This window comes from Vulpes vulpes, chromosome 12, assembly GCF_048418805.1.
Source record: "Vulpes vulpes isolate BD-2025 chromosome 12, VulVul3, whole genome shotgun sequence".
Taxonomy (NCBI): domain Eukaryota; kingdom Metazoa; phylum Chordata; class Mammalia; order Carnivora; family Canidae; genus Vulpes; species Vulpes vulpes.
Genome location: NC_132791.1, coordinates 151,909,871 through 151,915,891, shown reverse-complemented (window position 1 = coordinate 151,915,891; position 6,021 = coordinate 151,909,871). Strand labels below are relative to the sequence as shown.

At 42.2% G+C, this 6,021-nt stretch overlaps 1 pseudogene; it reads left to right on the top strand.

Moving 5' to 3' along the window:
* The first annotated feature begins 3,732 nt into the window (after nucleotides 1-3,732).
* Nucleotides 3,733-4,786, top strand: LOC140594926 (glyceraldehyde-3-phosphate dehydrogenase-like; annotated as a pseudogene).
* The last annotated feature ends 1,235 nt before the right edge of the window (nucleotides 4,787-6,021 follow it).

The following is a 6,021-nucleotide window of genomic DNA, read 5'->3' as shown; positions in this document are numbered from 1 at the left end:
CCAAGACTTCTTCACACTTGGAGTGGTTCACCTCTTCCCCAGCACTTTTGGACTGAGCTGTTGATGCGTTTTGCACACAATATTGTCAACTGAGCCCTTGAGAGAGTCTCAGAATACAGCATTTCTTAAAAGAATGCTGTTGTCTTGGGAAGATTCTCTCAGCCTGCTGGTATCAATTTGCAAATTCTGATGTTGGTGCCATTTTTTTATTCTGCTAGAAGGCATGAGTTTCTGTTTTTTCCAGAAAACAACTGCAATTCACATTTTTTCCTCTAAAGGTCCACAGATGGTTTGTTGACTAAAACATCAATGACTGTGGTCGCCAGTCATCTTACCCCAGAATAACCAACGGCCTCCAGGCAAGCCATGCAACTATGGCATTAATAGAGCCTGGCAATCTGATGTCATGGGTTATAAGTCATGCCCTGATTTCTGGGATGTTAAATGTTAAGTTCCAGGAGTGTGCATCTTGGAACACGTGAAATATGGAAGTAGGGAAATTCTGGGAATCAGAGGTTCTCAGATCTTTGTTTTATTCCTTCTTTGCCACAGCTAGCTTGCTGCTGCAGAAAACTTTTAAGCATTGGCAGAGACCTTAGGAATAAACTTGTTGTATCCTCTCACTTCACAGGTAAGAAAACGGAAGTGCAGAGAAGGGTTGTGACTTAAATCATCCTTCACCCTGCACTCTAAGCTGCATTGATTCCTATGGGGGAAGGGTAATTGCAGAAGAGTATCCTTTGTTGGCAGTCCTTTGGTGCCCTATCCTAGAAGCAACTTGGTTCAGGGCACCTTGGTGGTTGAGTGGATTAAGCATCTGCCTTTGGCTCAGGTCATGATCCTGGAGTTCTGGAATCAAGCTCTGAGTTGGGCTCCCTGCTCCATGGGAAGTCGGCTTCTCACTCTTCCTCTGCCCCACCCCCTGCTCTTCCTTTCTCTTTCTCTCCTGCAAATAAATAAAATCTTGAAGAAGAAGAAGAGGAGAAAGAAGAAAAAGAAGAAGAAAAAGAAGAAGAAGAAGAAGCAGCTCCTTGGTGTTCTCTAATGGCTCACTGTCTATTCTGGGCATTTCCAACCGTTTTAGTCCTTCTTGGCCAGTAACTCCAAAACCAAATGTCCTCTCTTCTTGAATGCCTTTTCCAAGAGACACTTTTACCCCTTGCTCCCATCCCTAACTCCCCAGGCAGGTAATTGCCCTAGGGCTTTAGTTTTAGTTCCTATTTTTCTCATGGAAGTCATCATATTGTTAAATGTGAATTTATTTGCTTAAAAAAAAAAAACTCTTTAAAAAAAAAGATTTTATTTATTTATTGAGACACACACACACACACACACACACACACACACAGAGAGAGAGAGAGAGAGGCAGAGGGAGAAGCAGGCTCCACTCTGGGAGCCCGACGTCGGACTCGATCCCGGGTCTCCAGGATCACACCCCTGGCTGTAGGCAGCGCTAAACTGCTGCGCCACCGGGGCTACCCTAAAAAAACCTCTTTTTTATGGAAAATTTCAAACATAGACAAAGTAAATAAAATAGTCTAGTGAACTTCTGGGTACCCATCGTCCAGCTTCCACAGTTACAAACATCCTGTTATCCCTGATCTTTCCATACCTTGCCTCACTCTCTACCTAATTTTTTTAAAATACTTTTTTTTTTTCATTTAATGTGAAGTTTACATGTAATGAAACGCACTGTTACAAATGGGTATGCTTGTGCAATCCACACATCTATCAAGGTTTTGAACATTTCTATCTCTCCAGAGAGTTTTCTCATGTCCTTTCATGGTTAGGCTTCCTCCTGACCCCTACCTCTCCACCCTCCAGACAAGCTCAAGCCAGTTATTTTCCTTCATAAATTATTTTGCATCCTGTTAGCTGAGAACTTCACAGAAATGCAATCATACAGTTGGTACTCTTTTATGGACAGTTCCTTTCATTTGACGTACTTTCTATGAGATTCATTCATGTCATTACATATATCAGTACTTCATTCTTTTTTTTTTATGACTAATATTCCCTTGTATGGGTACACCACAGTTTGTTTATCCATTCTTGTGTTAATAGGCATTTGGGTTGTTTCCAGTTTGGAGCTATTAACAATAAAGCTTCTATGAATTTTCACATACAAATCATTTTTGTATGTGAACACATATTTCTATTTATCTTGGATTAATACCTAGGAATGAATTGCTGGGTCATAGTGTAGATGTACAATTTTACAAAATGATTATACTATTTTACATTCCCACCAGGAATATAAGAGAGATCAGCTGTTCTACATTATCTCCAACATTTATTGTCAATCTCTTTAATTTTAGCTGTTCTAAGTGTTAGGTAGTGGTATCTCACTGTGGTTTCAATTTGCATTTCTTTGGTAACTAATGATGTTGAGCAACTTTTCATGGATTTATTGGCCACTCATGTGCTTTCTTTTATGAGGTATCCAAGCTTTTTGCCTATTTTTAAAAATTGGAACTTTGTTTTTTTCATTAAAAAATAAAAATGTTTTTATACAGATATGTTTTATGAATATTTCTTACCACTCTATGCTTGCCTACTCATATTCTTTTTTTTTAAGATTTTTATTTTTTTATTCATGAGATACAGAAAGAGAGAGAGAGAGAGGCAGAGACACAGGCAGAGGGAGAAGCAGGCTTCATGAAGGGAGCCTGACGTGGGACTCGATCTTGGGTCTCCAGGATCACCCCCTGGGCTGAAGGCGGCGCTAAACCACTGAGCCACCTGGGCTGCCCAACCTATTCATTTTCTTAGTGTCTATTTAATGAAGTCTATTTTATCAGACTTTTATTTTGTGGTTATTTCCACCTCCTGTACTATTTGCTTACATACTATGTCTATCACTAGGCTATGAATTCCTAGAGGAAAAGAATGTGAACATTTTTTATCTTGTGCCTTCGGCCTCCAGCACTGATCCTCATCCATGAGTATATTTTCTGCCTATTGTCTCTTTGAGGAATCATCCCCAACCCTCATTACTCAGTTTTTCTCGTTCAGGTGAAGATTGCCTCTTTTTAATCCATCCCTGTGGATGAATACTTGGCCAAAACTGGGACAATTAAAGCTTTTCCCAACAGTCTTAAAAGAAATAGGAGCATGGAGAGACACTCATCACCTTCCATCAATATTCATAAGGACATTATAAGGCTAAATAATTGTTGGCCATCTTTGCTATTACATGAATTGATGCTACTTCAGTATGAAGTCAACACAGGAATTAAGACATAAAACATGGAGAATAAATATCCTTGAAGATATAATTTATATCCCTGGATCCAGCCTTTCCTAAAGTTTACATACCTTTTGAACTGCTAAAATATATGAGATGATAAGTTGCCTTTTGCTTTGTTTGTATACTTGTTATTTGTTTAGTCAAGTCTGAGTTGTATTTTTATTTCTTACAACCCAAAGATTCCTGTCTAGTATGTTAATTATGTTAATTAATTATGTTACACCCTTGGCATCCCTGGTGGCTCAGCGGTTTAGCGCCACCTTTAACCCCGGGGTGTGATCCTGGAGACCCAGGATCAAGTCCCACTTCAGGTTCCCTGCATGGAGCCTGCTTCTCCCTCTGCCTGTGTCTCTGCCTCTCTCTCTCTGTGCCTCTCATGAATACATAAATGAAATCTTTAAAAAAGAATAATAATAATGTTATACCCGGCTCTCTGCTCCTCCCCATTCGACAGACAGCCACATCTGGTGCAGTGCCAGCCGCGGCCCCGAGACACAATGGTGAAGGTCGGAGTGAACGGATTTGGCCGTATTGGGCGCGTGGTCACCAGGGCTGCTTTTAACTCTGGCAAAATGGATATTGTCACCATCAATGACCCCTTCATTGATCTCAACTACATGGTGTACATGTTCCAGTATGATTCTACCCACGGCAAATTCCACAGCACAGTCAAGGCTGAGAACGGGAAACTTGTCATCAACGGGAAATCCATCTCCATCTTCCAGGAGCGAGATCCCACCAACATCAAACGGGGTGATGCTGGTGCTGAATATGTTGTGGAGTCCACTGGGGTCTTCACCACCATGGAGAAGGCTGGGGCTCACTTGAAGGGCGGGGCCAAGAGGGTCATCATCTTTGCCCCTTCTGCTGATGCCCCCATGTTTGTGATGGGCATGAACCATGAGAAGTATGACAACTCCCTCAAGATTGTCAGCAATGCCTCCTGCACCACCAACTGCTTGGCTCCTCTAGTCAGTCATCCATGACCACTTCAGCATGGTGGAGGGCCTCATGACCACCGTCCATGCCATCACTGCTACCCAGAAGACCGTGGACGGCCCCTCTGGGAAGCTGTGGCTTGACGGCCAAGGGGCTCCCCAGAACATCATCCCTGCTTCCACTGGCACCGCCAAGGCTGTGGGCAAGGGCATCCCTGAGCTGAACGGGAAGCTCACTGGCATGGCCTTCTGTGTCCCCACCCTCAATGTGTCAGTTGTGGATCTGACCTGCTGCCTGGAGAAAGCTGCCAAATATGACAACATCAAGAAGGTAGTGAAGCAGGCATCAGAGGGCCCCCTCAAGGGCATCCTGGGCTACAATGAGGACCAGGTTGTCTCCTGTGACTTCAACAGTGACACCCACTCTTCCACCTTCGACGCCAGGGCTGGCATTGCCCTCATTGACCACTTCGTCAAGCTCATTTCCTGGTATGACAATGAATTCGGCTACAGCAACCAGGTGGTGGACCTCATGGTCCACATGGCCTCCAAGGAGTAAGAGCCTCCTGGACCACCAAGCCCAGCAAGAACAAGAGGAAGAGAGAGACCCTCAGCTGCTGGGGAGTCTCTGCCCCAACTTAATTCCTCAACACACTGAGAATCTCCTGACCTCCAATTTACATCCTAGACCCCGAGGAAGGGGAGGGGCTTGGGGAGCCCTACCTTGTCATGTACCATCAATAAAGTATGCTGTACCCAGCCAAAAATAAAATAAATAAATAAATAATAATAATAATGTTATACCCTTACCTCTAAGTCCGCATAACATTTTCCACAGCTCCAGAAGTCCTTTGGGAAGTGAAGAAGTAAGGGTAGATACCAATACTGGTAAGTTCTAAAAGTATATACACCATAAAGCAGGAGTCCTGATTCTATATGTTCTATAGTAGTATTGAAAGTCACAAATATTTTTATCATGATATAAACTGAAGACAAAATTCATTACCAACTCACATCATGAAAAGACCTACCATTATCATATCTGAGTGTACCTTTCTTCCCACCATCATTTAATTTCTACATATTGTCATTGGTAATATTTGATAAGTGCATTAAAAAATGAATCCTCGAAAAGAGCAAATTAATCACCTTTCTTTCAGTAGTGGGACATTTGTCAAATGAATTTTGTAGTAGAACTTGTGTCAAAATGAAAAAGTAGAGTTGTTCTTGTTAAAGTTGTATGTATGTGTTTATATCTGTGTATATGTGCCTGTACATAAGTATATTTGTGTGTGTGCATCTGTGTGTCTATATATATGTGTATTTGTTTATATGTCAGTGGTATAAAGTGAGTATGAAACTCTATGTGTACCTGTGTGTATATATCTGGGGGTACATATGTCTGTGTGATTTGTGTCTAGATCTCCATGCGACTAGATTTGTGTCTGTGGGTATATGTCTGTGCACCATATTATGGTTTAGTTTACATTTGTGTATGTCTGTTGATGGGTGTGTGGTATATGATATGAGTTTTTGTGTGCATGTCCATATGTGTCTGTGTGCTCTGTGTGTAGTGTGGATAGATGTCTACCTGTGTTTGTACAGTTATGTGCGTGTGCCGGTGCATCTGTGTGTGTCTATGGGTATGTGTCGTGTGGCTGTACGTATACATGTGCTAGCATGCATGCCTGATGGAGGCAGTGGGGGTGAACAAAACTACCAAAACTCTGTTTTATACGTGGTACAAATTGGGAAAAGTTGACTTCTCTGGTAGGGCAGAGCAGCTTCACAGGCACAGAGTTTGACTAGCAGAATGGATACTGGATTTCAGCC